Here is a 23,238-nt window from a genome sequence, read left to right as displayed (position 1 = left end):
GCCACTTATCGCAAACAATCTCGTCCATTGATCTAATTGATCTAACAGCTCCTTTGCACATTTACTTCATTCCTTCGTGCCATTACTTCTTCTCTTTTACGTGGTTTCTCAATGTTCTTTTGTGGTTTTAGGTTCCTCCAGGGTTTCTGGTCTTTGATTGTTCTGCAACACAAATCCCTCTTGGACTTACTCCACATACTCTTAAACACTGCCCCTCTTGAACTTCACATTGATCCTTCAACCGTATTCAACGATCAAACCACGATCCTTCATACTCCACATCTTCTCTGTGTTCTGCTCGAACTTCACCTGCATACATATACTATGCATAATTACACTAATTCATACACAATTCATATCTCCATTAATCAATACACACCACACAATTCAAGAATCGAATTCTCTGTATTGATAAATAAATATTTACATAAGAGTCTCTCTCTCTCTGGCCTGATTTTCAATATCAGTGGCCTCTATTTTCCTACCTGCCCGTAGGCTTACAATCAAACCTATCTAACTCTCAACTAATTCCTTAGTTAGCTAACCCCTAACTAGATAACCTCTTTCTAGCTAACCTCTTTCTATGCCTTTTAGGCTTACATTTATACAAAAGAATTCTATAACCAATTCCTGGTTTAAATCCATAACTTTCTCAACAAAAATCCTAAAATCTCTTCTTTTTCCCTAAGGATCCTCCTTAATTCCTCAAATCATGAAACCAACTCCTAATCTAATATTTACAACTAATTCCCAAATCTTTCAACTATCCTAAATCTCTCATGTTCTCTAACATTCGAGACCATTTACAAATATGCCTCACAATACTTAATTAATTCCTATTCTCATTAAAATCACTCAAATCCTAAATAATTACATCAATTTAAAACTTAGGAAACAAACTTCCTTAAAACACAAGACCCCCTATGTCTACTAAAATACAATGATCTTTCTGAGTTGAATGCTCTTGCATCAGACTCCCAAGGTAGAAAACATTCATGATCTCTTGATCATGTGTCTTCATGTGTTGATAGGAAACCTCCAGGGTCCCAAACTTTAGTTTGTAGTTGTTTGAAAGCTATGCACCTTTGTTGCTGCCGTATATCAGTTGTCTTCTGTTTCATCTTCCTCTCCTTGTCAATCAGTTTCAAGTTCTTATTGATCACACTTCCTGTTGCTATTAATCTTCTCATTCTAGACTGCTTCATCATTAATTGCCATAATTCTTCAATCTCCATCTCCAACATATACTTGGGCTGGTCCATACTCTGCCACTTACTGCTACCTCTTTCTCTTTGTCTCAGGTTGTCGCTGTTGTTCACTAACTTCGGCACCTTCACATTCTGCATCTCACTGCACATTGTCCATTCATATTTAAACTGCTGATTACTTTCTTCAGCTTTTTCTACTTCAGCATCTGCTATTACTCTTGAGATTGCTCCAAGAACCGCTGTAGATATTTCTTCCACCCAAACTTCTTGAATATACTTTAAGATATATCCCTCTGCAACATCTAATTTCTGCATCAAATCCCGACTTTCCAGCTTTCTTTCCAGCAATTGAACATCTCTGTTCCATGGATTAAATACTTCCACAGAATCCTTTTCTTCCATCATTTTTACTTGGCTTCTCATCTGTGCCAAATTTCCTCCAGCATTTGAAACTAAACCTGCACTTACAAAACATTTGTTATAATAAAAAAAAATAAGGCTTTTGTGCCTCTTCTTCCTTTGGCAACACATCAATATGCTACTCTGACTCATCCTCTATCATCACATCAGTATATTGACTCAACTTCTCTAAGAATTCTCTAAAGTATTCTCAAGACTATCAGTTAGTCTCTCCTCCACACCACCTACTTCAATGATGTCTTTATGCTCTTGTCCACTGTAGTGAATTCCTTCCTCTGCAACCATATTTTCATACTCCGAATTTCCCAGCAAATACTCCAACAATTCAATTTCTCTATTACACTTCATAAGTAATTCATCACTACTTATGATTCTTGCATTTATACACAAATTATTAGTTTGAAAATTACAAGGTTCAACAGACTCAACTGTTGCCTCACATATCAGTTCTTCGGATTGAATTTCATCTCCCTTTTTCACAATAAAATTTTCCTACGTTGTAACAACTTCAAATATCAGTGTATTAATAAATTCTTTCTGCTGCAATAATTCACTGCTTTTCTCATTCAAGAGACATTCTCCATCATTCTTTACTTTAGATTTTTTATCTTCTGAAAAATACTCTTCCATACTTTCGAAAGCTTCAAAAGATTGCTCATCCTCTGCAAAACCTGTAATCATATCAAAATTATTAGATTCAAATATACAAGGTTTTACATCCTCCTGTTGATCTGAATTTTCCCAACAGTTCAGAAAATCATTGATAATTCCTTCCTCAGCAAAGTAAACTTCTTGTTGTCTTGAATCCTCCAGATCTTTCAAAAATCTCCCATCTTTGTCTTCACCTAGAAACTCACCCTGTTCTTGTTCACAAATGGAAACTTCAATTTCCAACTCCGCTTCTCTGAGTTTTTTCATCATCCATTTCGCCTTCCTCTGTTGTAGCCTTCTTTGTAACTTAGACCACTTCACTGGCTTTTTCTTCAAGATATAACCTAGTCTTTGGTTTTCCTCTAGTATCATCCTCAATACATTGAGTTGTTCTTTTAACTCAACAATCTCCTTGTCAATTTCCTCGACTCATTCTCTTTCCATTTGCCTTGGCATCCTCCTTCTTCACTTTTCTTCTGTTGTTGTTTTCCTCAGAACCTATACTATGACTATCAGTAGTCATCTTCTTCTCCATCTCTATGAGTTCCTCACTCACTCACTATGAGCTGCACAAGTCTTTGTAACAGCGAGTCCTCCCTGCTACATGATACCTCACTAAGCTTCTCTCCCCTGAGCTCAGTCTTTTGGCATCTCTCTGGTTCTCTCCTGTGGAACCATAAAAGCATTCCATGCTCTAGACTTCAACTAATCTACACTTTTGAGAACAAAATTGTCCTCTTGTATTTCAAACACAAATGAAATACTAGGTTCTGCCACACTCTCTCAGAAACCTTTACTAGCTTCCTTCATCGCTGCTCTTCAAGCTGTGATCTTCTTGCTGAGATGTTTCACTAATTGTTGTTACTGCATATCAATGATATTTAAACCAAAGATCATTCCAAGCTTTCAAAATCTTGTTGTTCGGTTTCCTTCTGAGAACACTTGTGTCTCCTCTGTCCAACCTTCAGTTGGATTCTTCATGTTCACTGCCACTTGTTTTTCCAGTCTTTCATTCACTTTGTTCTTTTAGAACATATAAAGCTTTCTTTGCCTACCTGCTTCTATCAATATTTACTTTGTCTTTAACCTGTAAAACTCAAACCAGAGTTAAGTAAAAAAATACATGTATGATTTCACAGACAATCTCTTTCCACTCTTCACATTTGAGTGAATCTCCATTTTCCTCAAGAAAAAAAACATCATTGTGTTTTCTTTATGCTTCTGCAATCTCTTCTTAAGAGTGTCACTTACTCTCATCTTATGTCATGCCTTCTACTTATCAAATTCAAAGAACTTGATCTCCTCTTGTCTCCATACACATCTTTAAAACATAACACAAAATTTCCTTATTCTGCTCTGATACCAAATGACACAGTGTAAGCTGACTTTACCCACAGTATGCATATAAAATGCATAATCTATTATGTTCCAGGAATTTTAATTTCCCTGCCTAGTCTTACCTTCACAAATTAAGGCTTTAGGCTTCTTAATTAAACTTCATGCAGAAATGTTTCATGTGATTAACCCAAAGTCTAAACTTTAATAACTCTTTAATCCTGCTTTATTTCTATTATAACTCTCCTATAATATAAATATACCATAAACCACTTAACCTTACCTTTCCGCCTTTCCACGACCTTTGCACATTTACTGATGCTCACCTTATTGCGTTCAACCTCCACCATTGATTTCTCTCCACCAGATCAACAACTATTGCGCGATCTCCATTCATCTTCCGAAACTCAACCAAATTTAATTTGCATTGATAAACACATCAAGTCCACTCAGATTATTAACCTACGCAAACTTAACCGCGTGATTATCATCTGATCCATCAACCCATGGACAATCCTGATCACTGGAACTCAACAAAGATTTAACCCCGCTATATAAACTCTCATCGGATCTAATTTCCAAATTAAACCATGTGCTTGTTTGCACATGATATGCGTCTAATCACCCTTTCAACGGACAGTCTGATCACCTCTAGACTTTAACTGGATTAAGTTATCGTTCATAACTTCATCAGGTCCATTTTTCAATTACCGCTTACGGTTTTGAATCCGCGCAAAAACCACTTCCACCTACGAAAACTGCTTTGTCCTTCTACCAACACGTGGCTTAAACTCCGTCGCTCATCCTCTTGACTCCATTCTACGCGACTTAATCATGGCCGCTTATCGCAAACAATCTCGTCCATTGATCTAACTGATCCAACAGCTCCTGTGCACGTTTACTTCATTCCTTCGTGCCTTTACTTCTTCTCTTTTATGTGGTTTCTCAAGGTTCTTCTATGGTTTCAGGTTCCTCTAGGGTTTCTGGTCTTTGATTGTTCTGCAACACAACTCCCTCTTGGACTTACTCCGCGTACTCTTAAACATTGTCACTCCTGAACTTCACATTGATCCTTCAACCGGATTCAACGATCAAACAATGATCCTTCATACTCCACCTCTTCTTTGTGTTCTGCTCAAACTTCACCTGCATACATATATTATGCAGAATTACACTAATTCATACACAATTCATAACTCCATTAATCAATATACACCACACAATTCATGAATCGAATTCTCTGTATTGATAAATAAATATTTACATAAGAGTCTCTCTCTCTCTCTGGCCCGATTTTCAATATCAGTGACCTCTGTTTTCCTACCTGCCCGTAGGCTTACAATCAAACCTATCTAACTCTCAACTAATTCCTTAGTTAGTTAACCCCTAACTTGCTAACCTCTTTCTAGCTAACCTCTTTCTATGCCTTTTAGGCTTACATTTATACAAAAGGATTCTATAACCAATTCCTGGTTTAGATCCATAACTTTCTCAAAAAAAATCCTAAAATCTCTTCTTTATCCCTAAGGCTCCTCCTTAGTTCCTCAAATCATGAAACCAACTCATAATCTAAGATTTACAACTGATTCCCAAATCTTTCAACTATCCTAAATCTCTCATGTTCTCCAACATTCGAGAACATTTACAAATATGCCTCACAATACTTAATTAATTCCTATTCTCATTAAAATCACTCAAAAGCCTAAATAATTACATTAATTTAACACTTAGGAAACCAAGTTCCTTAAAACTCAAAACTCCCTATGTCTACTAAAATACAATGATCTTTCTGAGCTGAATGCTCTTGCATTAGGAGTCCTTGAAACACATAAGAAATATATTTAATACGTAGGACTTAGTACTCAGTTCTCAGCCGTAAAGGTCAGTTGACTAAATTTTGATTGTTTTGGACTAGAAGTGGGGCTAGCATTTTTCTATGTGAAAATACCAAACCTGAAAATTTGTGAAATTTAAATTTGTATAATTTAAGATAAACTTGACATTTTTCAATTCAATTTTATAATCAAAAGTTATTTTTAGTTAATCTGATTTATCAATTAGGTCTAATTACAATAAGGTTTCTGATGCGCTTGCTTTAAGTTCGATAATTAACATCATTGATGGAAAAATAGGTAACTTAATGACAGTAGATCATTTTTTAATTAGGTAAAGTGACTTATTTTATAATCAGGAACTTAGGAAATTAAATTTGAATTAAGTGGTTAAAGATTAAAGATATTGCTATAATGAATGTATTTTTTAACATTATTTTTTTTTCTATTTTTGTATCCATAGGTTTATTATTTTCTTTTTAACTTTTATTAAATAGGAGTGTATACTTTTGTAATCTCTTGGTTGAGTAGCTTTTTCATATAATCAATGAAAATTGAGAGTTTTGATGAATGACATGTGTAGTGGTAGTCTGTTATGTTAAAGCTAATGGAGAAATGTAATTTTGGAGTGAGTTAGTTCATTAGTTACGTGTGAGTCTTAGATTAGGAATTTGTTCCTATTTTATAGGTGGTTGTTCTAACCTTCCTATTTGCTTGTAAATTATTTATTCATGGAGATTAATGATGAATTGTAAAGCGTTCTGCCAAAGGTAGTCTCCAGGAGAAGCCTTCACATGAGGGTTGCTTAGTTTGATGAATAAAGTCTGTGTCTTCCATTTTTAACATGGTATCAGAGCTCCAGGGTTGAGTGACGTAAAGTTAGAGTGCTTTGGTGATTGAGTGAGTGTCTTGAACAGGATTGTGGCCCTGAGCGGTGCAAAGAAGGTCTAGTGAGGAGGTGAAGCACAAAGAAAGTCTGCAGAAAATCTTTCTTTACTTGATCATCACTCTTTTTGGCTAAGAAAACGCGCTTTCAGTTTTTGAATAGTTTCTTTCTTGTAGAGAAATTAATGCGTTGCTCCATTAACTAAAAACACATTGTACATTTGGAGTTTTTGATGTGTGTTACTCTGCAGCTAGATCTAGTGTGTGGTTGTTCGAGTGTGTTTTGTGGGAACCTGATCTATTGAATGTTGCTTAAGAGGTGCGTTGAGATCTGTTGTTTTAGAAAAGAGATATGATGCTCAATGAAACCACTGCATGCTAGTGTGGATCGAGGTACTACTCTGCATTTCTTTTGAATCCTGGAGAAGTGGCGTGGAGATTGTTGAACAGAGAGATGACCTGTGTGTTGCGGCAAAGGTTGGTACATTGTTACGTTGAGGGGCCTGAGATCGCATTGCAGTAGTGGGTTTGCAGATCGTGGGTGATGGAGTGATGAGATTGAAGGTTGTTATAATGAAGTTAAGGTTGCTCACGGTGGTCGGTGAGATCCGTGGTAGCGGTGGTCAATGAGGTTGTAGAAGCAGTGTGGTTGAGAAGCAGCGTGATCGAGTGGTGTGGAGGTTGCTCAGAGGGCGTTGTTGGCACCTTGTTCGGTGGTTGTTGTCATGCACATTTGACTGTTTTTTTTAAAGCGATTCTTTCTCTACAAATCCGAATACCCAAATGTGATGAAAGACCGCAACAACAAGCAAGGTTCTCTGCTAACATTTGGGCAGAAGTGTGAAGACTGTCTTATTTTTTTTTGAAGGGTATGGTATGTGATCATTATTTTTTATTCAATCGAAGAATAATTTCTTGAGAGGTGATTATTGTTTTTGACTGTCTTATTTTTTTTTGAAGGGTATGGTATGTGATCGTTGTTTTTTATTCAATCGAAGAATAATTTTTTAAGAGGTGATTATTGTTTTTGGGGCACATTCAAAAATGGGGTTATAATATTTTTTTTTTGAAAAAATGTTGGGTGCATTTGAAAAATTTTAGTTATATATGTGAAGAAAAATTAGTCACATTTTAAAGAAAGGAGGGTTTCTATTAAAAAAAACAAGGGGATTGTGTTTTTTGCATCCAATTAAAGGAATTTTTTTATTAAGAGAGCACCCATCTTTTTTAATTTTCTCCTTGGATCTAGAGATAGATCTCTCTTTTAATTACTGGAGGTCAATTTTTTTTTCTTGAGGGAGACCTGTCAAGATGAATAATCAGATGGTAGAGGCATATCTGAACGAGAGCAATAAGCTCGATGGTTCCAATTACTCCAATTGGAAATTTAAGTTGCAGACCCTTTGGAGGGGCAAAACGCATGGACGATTGCAAACGCTGACTAGTTGAAGCTGACCCTAGCTACAAATGGAACAACAACAACAATCTAGGACTGGGAAAAGAGGGAGAACAAAATAAAAGTACTATTAAAATTGTCAGTAAAAGATTGTATTATCCCTCACATTTGTGAATGTAAATTAGCAAACGACATCTAGAAAACCCTAAAGGACCTCTATGAGATCAAAAACACTAATCGCCTATTGTTTTTGAAAAGCAAGAACCTCTCCATAAAAATGGACAAGAATGAATCAGTGGTTGCGTTCATCTCTCAAATCAAGGAGCTCAGAGACAATTTGGGCGACATAGGAGAGACAATGTCATTCATAGATTTTGTCACAATTACCATGAATGGTATGACTAATGACTATCAGATGTTTATCACAGGTTTGAATGTGAGAGAGAAAGCCCCCAATTTCAAAGAATTGACAGGAATTCTGATGCAAGAGGAAGAGAAGCGGATGACTCTGAAACCCAAAGTTCAGATCTTGCTTTAATGGCACAGAAGAAGCCCTTCATAAGGAAAGTAAATGTAGGACAGAAAGGCAGACGTACACCACAGAGAAAACCACCTCAAGGTATGTCCTCAAACAGAAGTGACTTAGGACACAAATGTTTTTATTGTGGTAGATTTGGTCACATAGCTAAAAACTGTCAGAAGAAGAAGTTTGGTGAAGGTCGCCATAGACATAAGAAGCATGCAGGACATTTTGTTGATGAAGATCAGAATCAGAATCTCAGATTGTTTGTATCTAATTTTGTGTTCTCTGTTGAGGATGATGACCCAGAAACTTTGTTTGCGGACTCAGGAGCTTCCACTCACATGACAGGTAACAGACATTGGTTTGAGAATTTTAAAGAAACTAGTAGTGGTGCAAATATCTACCTTGGTGAGCTTCCACTCACATGATAGGTAACAGACATTGGTTTGATAATTTTAAAGAAACAAGTAGTGGTGCAAATATCTACCTTGGTGATGATAGAGGGTACCAAATCAAAGGGTATGGTAATGTTCCTGTCGTTTTTCCTGATGGAAATATTAGACATATTCAAAATATAATGTATGTACTCGGAATAAAAAGTAACGTGATCTATGTTTTTATGATAACAGATCAGAACCTTAAGATAGATTTTTTAAAGTCTTATTGTGTTATTAAAGATCTGTTGGATCGTATGAAGCCAATTGCATCAGGTATTCGAGTGGGAGGATTGTATAAGATAAATGTAAGAAGCGCACCACACCAAGCCTTGACCTCATCAATTATGACTGTGGAAGACTTATGGCATCAAATATTTGGTCATATCAACTTCAATGACCTGCTACTACTTCAAAAACAAAGTATGGTTAATGGTCTTCCTATTTTAAAGAATGTTCATGTTTATTGTGAAGCATGTGCTCCTGGGAAGATGCATAGGAATGAGTTTCCTGCAAATGTATGTATAAAGAAGATAGATATACTAGAGCTTGTGCACACTGATTTATGTGGGATGATGCAAATGAGCTCATTAGGAGGTGCCTATTATTTCCTATTATTTGTTGATGATTGCATAATATTTACTTCGGTATATTTTCTCATAAAGAAGAGTCATACTTTTGAATATTTTAAAGAGTTCATAAGCATGATTGAAAAACAGGCAGGAAAATTCATCAAAATTCTTCGCTCGGATCAAGGGGGAGAATTCAAGAAGGGTGGTTTCATCAAATATTGCAAGGACCATGGGATGGTTTAGCAGTTCATAGCACCCCACACTCCTCAACAGAACGGGGTTGGAGAGAGGAAGTAGAGAACCCTTGCGGAGTGCGCTCAAAGAATGTTAAAAGGTAAGAATTTGTCTAATGGCTTTTGGGCAGGAGCAATAAATATTGTAGTATATTTGAAGAATAGGAGTCCAAAAAAGAGTCTTGATTTTAAAAATCCATTCGAAGATTTATTAGGTTTTAAGCATGTAGTTAATTATTTAAGAGTTTTTGGCTTCAAAGCTTTTTCTCATGTTTCAAAGGAGGGTAGGAAGAAAATAGATTCAAAGGCCATTGCAATTTTGTTGGGTACTACACAGGGTTTTAAACTTATAAATTGTTTAATCCCTCTACTCATAAAGTGTTTGCAAGTAGAGATGTGGTATTCCATGAGTAGGTTGATGATGGAAACCATGAAAAAATCAATGAAGATTGGAGCATACCTTTGATGGTGGAAGATGGAAGTGATGATAGGGACAATCATGAGCAGCAGAAACAACAAAAACAACAGAAATAACAACAGCAGAAAAAGGACGATGTGGATGGTACAGATGCAGGTAGTAGGACAAGTCAACCAAGGGATGATCGGAACAGATTTGAAGCCAGTCCACCACTCTGGAGATCACATAGGCAAATTCAGTTGCCAACAAGATATAGGGATCATGCTGTTATAACTAGTATGTTAAATGTTATTGAACCCTATAATTATAAAGAAGAAAGTCAATATAGTGAATGGAGGGCAGCCATGGAAGAGGAATATGAATCAATACTTAAAAAAAAAAAAAAAAAACTTGGGATCTAGTTGAACTACCTGAAGGCAAACAACCCATAGGTTACAAATGGTTATACAAGCCTAAATTTAAAGCAGATGGGAGCATAGACAAATATAAATCTAGGTTTGTTGCAAAGGGGTACTCGTAGAAAGAAGGCATAGACTATGAGGAAACCTTCGCCCCTGTAGCTAAATTAAACACAATCATAATGTTAATTGCCTTAGCTACCAAACATCATTGCATGATACACCAGCTAGATATGAAATCTGCATTCTTAATGGAGAATTAAAAGATTAAGTGTATTTAATGCAACCTGAAGGGTTTGTTAAATAGGGGGAGGAACATTTAGTATGTAGATTGAAGAAATCATTGTATGGAATAAAACATGCACCCAGGTCGTGGTATGATAAAATTGATTCATTTTTCCTACAACATAGTTATATAAGAAGCAAGGATGACCCTAATCTGTATATTGTGTTTGATGAAAAGGGGCAAATTTTTTTTATTTCTATATATGTAGATGATTTTATCATTATAGAAAATGTTGATGAACTCATTAAATAAATCGAAGAACAAAAGTCATAGGTTTTTGAGATGAAAGGTCTTAGAGAGTTACACTATTGTCTGGGTCTGGAAGTGTGGAGGGATTCTGGCTAGACTTCTTTGTCGTAGGTAAAGTATGTCAGGAGCCTATTGAATAAGTTCAGAATGGATCAGTGCAAAGTAGCATCAATGCCTTTGCAACAGAATACCAAACTTCAGAATAATGATGGTTCAAAGGAGGTCAATGCAACACTGTACAGACAGTTGGTTGGAAGTCTAATTTACTTGACTACAACTAGGTCAGATTTGGCTTTTGCAATCAATGTACTGAGCCAATTCAAGTCAAATCCTCTTGAGAATCATTGGGCTACAACAAAAGACGTCTTAACGTATCTTCAAGGAACCTTAGATTTTGGTATTAAATATATTGATTCGTTTGATGTTAGATTGACAGATTTCTCAGAATCAGATTGGGCCGAAAATCTAGACGATCGACGATCTGTAACAGGTTATGCATTCAGCATTGAGTGTGGGATCATTGCATGGAGAAGCAAGAAGAAGAACATTGTATCCTTGTCTTTAGTAGAAGTAGAGTATCAAGCAATGTGGGAAGCAACATGTGAGGTAGTTTGGTTGAGGAGACTTCTCCAGGATGTCGGAGAAGAACAAAAAGATGAAACTATTATCAGATGTGATAATCAAAGGTCAATCAAACTGGAAAACAATACAGTGTTTCATAAAAACACAAACCATATTGATACAAAGTTTCACTTTGTTAGGGAGAAGGTTCAGTCAAAGGAAATCCATATTGAATATTGTAATACTTGTGACAATGTTGCAGATATTTTTACTAAGCCTCTTGGAAGAATTAAATTTGAGTTATTTAGGGAGATGTTAGGAGTGCTAGTGAACCATTTCTCCATTAAGGAGGAGTGTTAAAATTAATGGAGAAATGTAATCTTGGAGTGAGTCATTTCATTAAATATAATTTTTAATTATTTAAAATGATTAGAATTAATTTTTCTACTATGTTTAATCATATATCATAATTTTATGGATTATTATCATGATTTTTTTTACTTTATGTATTATAATCATAACAATATTATTAAAATAAGTTTAATATGTATATTGTTGTTGAGTACTTGTCCCTTATGCAAAAAGTAAAAAGTAATTAACAACTGAAATTATTGATAGTAGAAGTTATCCATATTAGCTACTCTAATTGTTTAGGCATGAAAGTACAGTGGTTATTAATCTAAATATTTGCATAGTTCACTATATATATATATATATATATATAATAAAAAAAATTATTAGCTCTAAATCAATAAAGTAATGAATGGATTTTATTAAAATTATATAAATATAGAAAGTTTATAGTTATTAACATTTACTATGTGAGAGTTTTAACATATTTTGAAATTTCTTTGCAACTAGTAAATATATGGTGAAAATAAAAGTAATTAGAATTCCTATAATTTAAAATGAGAAGACAATAAATTGAAATAGAAAAAACAAGAGAAAAGACTTACGACTAAGGAGAAAGAAAAAATAAACCAATTGTTTTTTTCTACTTGAAAATTTCAATTAAAAAAAAATCAATCGTTTTTTTCAAAATTTCAATTGTTTTTTTCTACTTGAAATTTCTAATCTTGCAAATATTTTTTGTATAAAAAATGATATGGAGAATTTTTTTTTTTTAGATTTTTTATTTTTTAATATAATTTTTATATCCCATAATTCAATTTGAAACCACATAAAATAGCCATCAACCATTAAAAAAACAATTTACATTTTAGATATTTATTTTTTTCAAAATTTTATTAAACTTCATAAAATATGTTTTTTACCAAAATAAATTATAATATATCTGCCCAGAAAAATGCATAGAGCAACCAATATGAGTCATTCAATTAAAGGTTTTTAAATATTTATATATCCACAATAGTTTTCAAAATTGATTGTTCTTGTGGAAAAAGTTATATTGGAGAAACGGGTGGTTCCTTGCAGAGAAGACTGAAAGAACACGAAGATGACATTAAAAATTAAAGATAGATCACTTCATCCCTTGTTGAACACTCCTCAAAAACTAAGCACCATATTTTCTTGGAAGATGCGAGGATGATCGTAAGGGAGGATCACTATCAGAAAAGGAAGATCAGGGAGGTGCTTGAAATAATGAAGCATTTGCGGAATGTTAGCAAGATGGTAGCATTGAAATCAACAAAAGTTGGTTTCCTCTAATCAAACATATAGTTCTATAGACTCCTCTTAGGTTCAACATCTCAGATATAATTCTCTAACCATAACTTATACTCATTTAGTTATTCACTTATAATATTAATTAGTAATATTAAAAATAACATACAATAAATATACAATATAATAATAATTAATATTAATAACAACATCATCAAATTCATCATTAATATAGGTATATCATCAAATTATTGTTGAAAATAGCAACAATAAATGTTAAAAATAGAAATGCTAAAAATAGCATTGCTATAAATAACATTTCGGGATATATTCCAATTTTGATTTGTCCTTGAATCAAAATTGAGAATTAAAATTCGAATTTAGTCTCACTAGCTGTTTGAAAAATAATTAATTAATTCATCTTAAGTTAATTAGTTGGAAAAATCAAACATGAAGTCTTTGTGAAGACATGCAACAGTTATCCCTTTGATTGAGGAAGTTATCCCTTAATTAAGGAGATAAGGATGAGTTGTATTTGAGTTGTAATTAGTTAGCTCAATTAATTGAGTTAAGTCTAGTTAGATTAGTTCCAAACAGTTTGTGGAATTGATTGTGAGTTCAGTCAGTTAATGCATGCATGCATTCATCTAGTGTTCTCCGGATAACTGAATATTCTCTCATAAATAACTCATGCATGTCAATTCAGACAGAGACCCATTTGAGATTAAAGGAAGGGACAATGTACTATCAGTTGGAGGAATTTTCCTATAAAGGAAACTCATCCATGCAAAAGGAATCAACTCCTTCAGGATTGCGCAGTTACTTCTGAGTTTAGTGAGTAGTGTGAGAGGAGAATACACACAAGTGGCAACATTGGACCCCAAGAGAAGCTGTGCAAGGAAATAGGAGGCTTGGAGGACTGGAGGAATGCATATGTTGTGTCTATTCAGTCTATGAGGAGCATTGAGGGATTGTACTAAGAGCTGGATAGCTTGCGAGCTAAAGCTTTGTGTAATCCGGAGATATTTCCACTTGTATGATAATACATAGATCGGGGTTTTTAGCTGAGGCTTTCCCCAAAGTATTCTTCTATGTTCATGTGTGATTGATTTCTCATTCTCTATTATATGTGTTATATTTGATCTTGTTCAAAATCGATTAAGCTTCCGCAAGTTTGTTTGTAGAAGTAGATCAAGTATTTTGCTTTAGTATATTGCATTATCAAGTGATCTATAGTGGGAAATTCTACAATTATTATTGATGATATTATCTTGTTAGGTTTATTTAGTTTTTAGTTTTATATTATTAATATTATTACTAATAATATTAATAGAGTAATATTAGTATTTTAGATTTTTAGTCGACTATTTTTGTTTTTATTTTCATTTTATTTTTGTGTTTGATTTTAGTATTTATTTATTCATCTTCTTTCTGAAATAGTTTTTATTTCCTCAAACATATTTTTGATGATGGATCCACTTTGAGATTCCAAATGTGACAAAATTTGAAAACTATTGTGGATAATCCAAATTCTTTTTCTACAAAAAGATACCACAAAATTTGAAATCTAAAATTATATATCTGTCAACTTTTTTTAGCTCTATGCATCAAAGCCATGGGAATAATGATAAAAGGTCTGAAAGCTTTATAAATTGAAGACATGGAAATAATGCTAAAAATAAAAATAAAAATAAAATAAAAAACACATTTGTAGAAGGTTTTAAGTAATTATATCTTCACTATAGTGTAATTAAAGGTTTTTAAGTAATTATATAACTTTTCTTGGATTTATCAATTGAAGCCACAGGAATAATGCTAAAAACAAGAAAACTTTATGCATTGAAACCATGGGAATGTTAAAAAGTAAGAAAACCCTATTTGCAAAAGGTTTTAAGTAATTATATCTTTGTTGATTTTTCTTGGCTTTATGCATCATATTATTGCAATAGAGAAAACAAGAGTAAACATTATAAGTTTTTTCGCTATAATGATATTAGAGGATTTAAATAACTAGCAATTGCACCAGATGATGCAAAAGAAATGTTTTAAGACGATAGGATATATCATTAGTTAATGCTTTATCCTATAGCACTAATTAATTCTTCTTTGGCAACTATGGAAAGATGAAAAAATATCAACAAAAGGCAAGGACCATGCTACAATTAAATCTTACTTGCATTTTTGCAAAGATAAAATCCTTGTATTGTGGACATGTGTGACATGGACATATAGGTATGGAGACATGTGATATCTAGTACAAATATGAAAATTTTCTAGAATAGTCTGGATACAATATGGGTATGACACAACCAAGTTATATAGATAAATGTGTGTTTGCATGCAAAAAGGGGAGAAAATATTTGGAATGTCATTAATGAATTTGGAAATAGAGCCAAAAAGATAGTTCTCATTAATATTAGCAAACTCGGTTTGTAAGCATTACATGCAAAATGAGTGTATTGTCACTCTACTTATAACTCTCTAAACTATACACATTAAATTCAACACTAATAAGAAATTAGATTTCATGAAAAATATCTTCATTTTACATTCCCCTGAGTCTCCAAGTGCTTATACTCTGCAAAAATTAGGGGTGTGGTTAATGGCCTTTGTTTATTTCAAAATTTAACTTCAATTGTTGATTTAAAACACAGGAAATGTCTTCATATTGGGAATTGGTCTCGAGCACTTTGTTTCTTCTTCACCCCCTAGTTATTATTGTTCTGGAAAGGAGATTATACCATCGGGGCTAACCCATTCATAACAACACTTGCCATGTGAGAATTGGGTTGTTGTTAAACCTCCCCTATTTAATTAGAAAGATTAACCCATCAGTGTGTTGTGAGGTTTTCCTAAGCATCCACTTTGGAGGTTCTAGCATAGTAGTTTGTTATATCTTCTAAATTAAGTCCAATTTTAGGCCAAGAAGTTCAAAAGCTATGAGGATTTGCACATACTTGGTTGTCCTCTCATTTCTTGTTCAATATTCATTCATCATGTCTGGTCAACCTAAAAAAAATAGTGTTATCTGTAAAATTGAAGAACTCCAATGACCCTGATAATGATCATCCAAATGTTGTCACAAGCCTTCCACATGTGGAAAGAAGAGAAACACATATTCTTCCCTGCCCCATTATTCCCTAGAACATAAATACTATTGGCATATCCCTAGAGTCAAAAATAAGTGTTCAGTTACTCAAAATTCCAACTCTGGAGGTTTACAATACTATGGAAGAATACAAGAATTGACTAAAACATATGTTGAGCAACAATGTCCTATGATTCAGAAATTTGTCTCTCAAATTGGGGTCATTGGGAAAAGAAGAAAGAGACAATTCAAGTGACCTAGAACCAGACGATTCCCTCTTCCTTGTCCTTGTAGATCCCCAAACAACCAATGGAAAATAAACAATTTTCTAGTTTGCAATTACAAAGCATAATTTACAGATGGGTGGACCATCTAAGATCTATTTATAGGAAATATTAAGAGAGCACAATTTCTAGATTCATGGAGACAAGATTGATGAACTGATTCAAATACTTCATGGATATGGACAGATCCTTAGACAAGACCTCGATCTGAATGAGGCCACATATCCATCTACAAATAATACAACAAAATATCACATCTGACGTGGGTGAAAAGCCAACAGGTAAAAAACAATACCATGCATAAAATGTGATTTCATTCTTGATTTGTTAACAAACCCATGTTTTCTCTGCCAATTTCAACTTCAAGCCCCAAATTCTAACAATATGAGATAAAGCAATCATCTCATCCTGGGTTGGGGACAAATCTAGATAGTGTAATGCTTCACCATATTCAATAGCAAACAACCATCAAGATGGACATGGAAGAACTGAAGAAAACTTATGTTAAACCTAACAGGAAGTTACAGGAAATTTTGTTGAGGATTGAGCCCAAAGAATATTTGGGTGATTTAGTGTAAAACATGAAATACCCCCACTGCCCATGTAGGTGGAAATAATAGTATGGTTTCTTTTGGAGGAACATCTAAGTCGTTCTTAAAAAAATGAAACCATGCTTACTTGATCCAATTTTGTGTGATATTAGTATAAAAAAGGTAGTCACCAGTGATAATATGAGTTATGTATCCTAACAATTAGTATCTTTGTCTCTCAGTTAGTATATCTTCTAGAGCCTCTGAGTCAATCCCATGAGACAACATTATGCCTAGTTGATAGGTTGTTCTGAGTGCACCAATTACTTCTTATTTATGCATAAGTGAAACTAAAAAAATAAAAATATGAAGTTGTGTGTCCCTCATCCTAGTTATAAAAGAAATGAGACTGATAAATATTCCAAATCTATATCTTTTTGAGTTTAGTTAAACTAGGCTTATTTTCAACTTCCTTTCTATTGCCTCTTGCCATAGTGTAAAACCAACTAGAGAACTATTAGTTTTCTATTTCATTTTAATTAAAAGGAAAAAATGAAAAAGCTTATTCCATTTTATGTGATGTTATTACACTTTACTTAGTTAATCAAATTTGAAACTCGTTCTTGTGACAGAGAATGTTGATTGATTGCTCAGGCACATAATATTGCTCATGTTAGTTCTGTGTAATCTTCCTTTAATGAATAGGCTTGGTTACCTGTGATAAGGCCAACAACTATTTGGCATAGTTGTCCAAATTTAACATGAGCATGTATGATCATTTAGAACAGGAGTATGTGAAAGCCAATTATACACATAGTCACAGGTGGAATTCTTACATTTTTCAAACATAAAATCCTTGCAAAATCATTTACTGGGGATATTTTCTTTACTAGTTTTTCATATTTATTCAATTACCAGTACCACGTAAAAAACAACTTGAAAAGAATCCATCATGGATATTTCTATTGCTTTAGCATACCAACTACACACTTCCGCTAAGCCTAACCATGTGTTTGTATTGTACTATAAGATTGCTTCTTTTGGCATAACCCCTAATGAATTAATATATTTTCAAATAAAAACCAGTGGCAGTCTTAACAACTCAAGTTAGAACAAAACAACACCATATTTCAATACAAGGCACAAAATAGAAATACATGGCAATACAGAAAATGCATAAGTATTCCTTAATATGACGATACCATGAAACTTTGATTGCATGACAATCTAATTTCCTTCACAAAACCAAGATAAGAAGAGGAGACAAAGAGGAAAATTCCCAAGATTAAAGAGAAAAGGAAAATAATGAAGAGAAGAGAGGAGATCTAAGGTGAAAAACATCGAATAATGTTGCAAAATCCAGAAGATGACACTTGTGACTCAGAAACAACTAAACAAGAAAATTAAAATGCCATATCTATTGTGTACAAAATTATAGGGTCCTCATCCATACTCATAGGCCAATTATATACAAAACAGGGTTTTCAATATGCTTTATCCCTTTACTAATACATCCATGCAAGAAGAGGAATCTAAGTATCATTTCCATCTTAAAGAAAAAAGTGTTTAGATCTTGTCTTGGTCAGTCTAGTAACCAAGTTTCATTTGTCAAGTTCCTAAGTGGTCAAGTGGCATAATTGATAATATTGTTTGCCATGGTCATCACCACTAGCCTCATCGAAGAATACTTGTCATCAGTATGATCATTCCAAAATGTAATCATGTCAATGCAGTAGTTGCATAGAAATAAAACAAGAACTCCACTTTCGAAATCACAGAATTCACCCATCTAACACATATTATTCATTAAATTTTTATGTATTATTGTGGTGAGGTTATCATTCTCGTACGAGTGAGATTTCAGTTGTATAACTCTTTCAACATAAAGTTGAGTGGTAATCTACTTAAATTAAATGGTTTACTGAATATGGATGTAATTATTTAAATTATTATTAAAATTAAATACTTTATTTCTTCCACTAATAATTAATTGATCAACTATTATTGTTTAACATTAATTATCTACAACTAATTTTCATTTATTCCATCATTACTCAATAATTATTTCCTGCCATGTTCAACAATTATTTCTTATTCTTCTACAACATCCTAAGATGTGTGACAATTTTATCCCAACATTCTCTTACTTGTAATATATCTTGCAAGAATATAAGGGAGAGTAAATCAAACAACAAGCTAATCGCTATATGTGATAAGGCCCATAGACCCATAACACAAATTAAATTTATTTACATTTAGTGATTTCATCAATGCATCTTTATTCCTACAATTTTCCATACTTTTAGCACTTTTATTGGATGTGATATTTTTAGTATGTATTAGGTTCCATATTAAAAAAATCCAACAATTCTCAGTAACTAACAACTAACTTGTGTATTTACACACAAATGAATAGAAAATGTGAGAAAGTGAGTATATTGATTTAAATCCTACAAAGGAGTGAGATACTTGTTTGCAAAACGAATCAATCTCACCAGGTGAAAACCAACAAAATTCCACATGAGACTGACATTCATGCCAACAATGGAGAAATTGGCACAGATCACAAATTTTGCAAGCTCAAAGAAAGGTAAATGGGAAGGCTGGATATAACCCATACAACGAAGAATAATTGTCATCAGTATGGTCATTCCAAAATGTAAGCATGTCAATGTAGTAGTTTCATAGAAATAAACAAGAACTCCACTTCCAAGATCAAAGAATTCACCCATCTAACACATATTCTTCACATTCCCCCAAATTATGAGTAGTGATGTGACCTAGAATAGAAATAAATGCAAATCACTCAAACTCCCTCTCTCTCACACAAAAATTTATTTGCATTATAATTTAACATAAAATAAAAGGTTTCGAGCTTAATTCTTTGTACAGAAAACAAGTAAAAAAACAAACGGAGTCATCTAACCATAGAATAAATATCAATAATCTCTTAAATTAGAAATTCTTCAATCTGATAAAATTAAATAGTAGGAGATTGACAGGACAAGAGACTGACAAAAAGTGAAACCATATCAACCCATAAGACCTTTATTAACCATAATAATCCCAACAAATGTGTTGACATTGAACATATATGTTGCCACATCAAGGGTCACCTTCCTGTATGCCTTGCTTGCAGGTGCCATGCCTACCCAACCTCTAAAATTACATACAAATCTAATCACTTCCAACCCATCAATTTACGCTTCAAGAACCTTGACTCTCCATTCATCTAATATGGACCACAATATGCTACATTCAACAAAATCAATTGCACATTTTGCCTTCTTTTTAAAAAATAGTATAAGTAAGTCATTTTCAGCAACAAAAAGATAGCAGATTTGAATTTCAAGAAACAAATTTGCAGCAAAGAAGGAGAAAACTTTGCTTGTGCCTCCGGCAGGTTTATTTTTCAATGAATACAACCAACAATACATTAAAACTGCGAGAAAATTTCCTATAAAGGTCTAACTTTCTGAAATAAAATTGCTTCAAGAACCTCAACTTTCCATTCATCCAACAAACAATGAAAAGGAAAAGGAAAATTTTAATAAACCATTTTCCTACATCTTTAGATCATTCCTTCCAACGACCGTCACCTTTCTTTCCAACTACCTTTACCTGGGATGATCAAATGGTTGAACATCCTCCAATCATCTAACATATAATAAAAAAGGGTAGAGCGATGACAGGTGGGCAGGAGGGAATTTCTTCTCAAATGGGAATGCCTTATAACGTAAAATAAAAAATAAAAAAATTAAGAATAAATCATTGATAACATGTTTGCAATATTTTGTTTATTTATTTGGTTGTTGTGTATTATATTAACATCACAATAATTATTAGGGAAAGTAGTATTGATTTAAATCCTACAAAGGAGTGGGATACTTGTTTGCAAAACAAAGAAAACAAGTGTATCAATCTCACCAGGTAAAAACCAATAGAATTCCGCATGAGACTGACACTCATGCCAACGATGGATAAATTGGCACAAATCACAAATTTTACAAGCTCAAAGAAATGTAAATGGGAAGGCTAGATATAACCCATAAAATGAAGAATAATTTTCATTAGTATGGTCATTCCAAAATGTAAGTCTATCAATGTAGTAGCTGCATAGAAAGAAAACAAGAACCCCACTTCATAGATTAGAGAATTCACCCATCTAACACATATTCTTCCCATTCCCCCAAATTATGGGTAATGTTGTGACCTAGAATAGAAATAAATGAAAATCACTCAAACTCTCTCTCTCTCTCACAGAAATGTATATGTATTAGAATTTCACATCAAATAAAAGGTTTCAAGCTTAATTCTTTGTACAGAAAACAAGTAAAAAATCAAACAGAGTCATCTAACCATTGAATAAATATCAATAATCTATGAAATTAGAAATGCTTCAATCTGATAAAATTAAATAGTAGGAGATTTACAAGATGAGAGACTGACAAAAAGTGAAACCATATCGAGCGATGAGACCTTTGTTAACCATAATAATCCCAACAAATGTGCCGACATTGAACATATATGTTGCCACATCAAGGGTCGCCTTCATGTTTGCCTTGTTTGCAGGTGCCATGCCTACCCAACCTTTAAAATTACATGCAGATCCAATCACTTACAGCCAATCAATTTACATTTTAAGAACTGATGAGCTCCAGTATTGTAGCAAGAATGCTGTAACTCCTGGGCTACCAACTTTACTTTTATCAACCCGGTAGTTCGTAACAAACTTGGAAGCATCGATGTTATATGCACAAGTACTAGTTCTCACTGCAGGTTGTCACTTGGTCAACCGGCGCGAGATCACTAGGAGCTCAAGCTAACTTCTATAGATATCAGAAGAAGCTCTATGTGTGATGAAAGGAAAGAAATATTACTCTATAGATGCTATTCTAACTGCAAAAAAGAGAAAGACTGGAATGTGAAGCAAAAGCTAGTCAACCCTAATTAACAAGCTAATTCTACTTTTGCCAAAAACACTATGAAAACCATGAAAGAAATGCCATTACCTACTTAAGGAAGTAAACAACATCTAACCATGCTATTTTTGGAAGGAAATAAGAAAAAAACATATTTTCGTATTTTTATGTGTTTTTATGTGAATTTAACATGCATCTAATTTATTGTGTGTGTGTGGCAGCGAACAAGTGGTGTTAGGGGGCGGTTTTGGAGCTTGGGAGGATGTAGGATGGTGTGGATGGGTCCTAGGAGGTCTTAGGTGGCCTTCTAGAGGATTTTCCCACACTCGGCCTTCAAAATAAATCCTACAAGAAAAACTATAGGAGGACACAGGAAAACTACAGGAGGAAAACAGGGAAACTACATGAGGCCTACAGGAGGAGGCCGAGAGAAATTTTTGCTATTTTGAAGGTGTAAGAGTGGGTGGAAAAGGTGGATGAAGGTTGGAATGAGGTGTTAGGATGCCTAAGGTCTACCATGAGTCACCGGGAGAGAGAAAAATGATTGGGTTTGCTCAAGGAGAGAGGAAGAAGTTCTATGAAAAACTAAAGGAAACTAGGGCAGAATTGAGGTGAGGTTTGGGAGACCTATAGGGCATGGATCAGATGGTGGGTGTGATTGCTGGTAAGATGGCCTACTGCTGGAAGAGATCTACTGCATATAAACTGACAGTCAACCAAGAAAATCAAGCAACCAATGAAATGAGTGCATCCTAGGAAAAACAGAGTTTTGCATTAAAATGGCCTAAACTATGATGTGTAGAAGGAAATGCTGGTAAAAGTTGTAAGGAAGGAAAGCATGAAAAAGGACTATCGCAAATCAGGGAGTGAACATGATAAAGAAGATCTAAAGCAAAGCAGAATTGGACTATCAATCTACTAGAGAGATGCAAACACTAGAAGTCCTAGGAATGAGGAAAATCTGTGTTTTTGGGGCAATAAGAGAGTCTTTGCCTCAAATCATGGACCCAGAGGGAGGAAGAGATGCCAAGGCATTATTGCTAGCCTTTTGAATCTTCTCTGATCACTGCTTAACCTGCTACATAAATCATAAATGGAAGCAAGCTACTAAATCATCAAAAGCAACCTATTCTTAACCATAAGAGAAATACATCTAACAGCAAACTAACCTACAAACTGAAGTAAAGCATACAAATATAAGTAAAGAGAAGCTTGGCTACTTGGATTGGGCCCTAACCCAAGAGCTTCAGCCCTCTGAGGTAACTTAGTGCTAGCTCAAAAAGGATTCCATCTTCATTATCAAAAAATAGCAAGATTACATAAAACTGTCACAAAATAGTAAGCTCGAAATTTGAGCAGAATTTACACAAGCAAAAAGTCGACCCTAGTG

General features: G+C 33.9%; 1 pseudogene across 1 annotated transcript in view; it reads right to left on the bottom strand.

The window, feature by feature from the left end:
* Positions 1-247: 247 nt before the first annotated feature.
* The window catches only part of LOC149209521 (uncharacterized), a 45,768-nt pseudogene continuing 22,777 nt past the window's right edge, over positions 248-23,238 (bottom strand). Inside the window, exons 7-9 of the transcript XR_016253092.1 lie at positions 3,335-3,366; positions 1,277-1,566; positions 248-309 (exon numbers count right to left, since the gene is read on the bottom strand). The product of XR_016253092.1 is annotated as an uncharacterized LOC149209521 (transcript). The remainder of the gene's footprint in view (positions 310-1,276; positions 1,567-3,334; positions 3,367-23,238) is intronic.

The sequence above is a fragment of the Pinus tabuliformis genome, chromosome 1_2, assembly GCF_031772625.1.
Source record: "Pinus tabuliformis cultivar Carrire ecotype Pingquan chromosome 1_2, CPIR1, whole genome shotgun sequence".
Taxonomy (NCBI): Eukaryota; Viridiplantae; Streptophyta; class Pinopsida; order Pinales; family Pinaceae; genus Pinus; species Pinus tabuliformis.
Note: the sequence above shows the minus strand (reverse complement) of the source record. Positions and strands in the feature narration are given on the sequence as shown.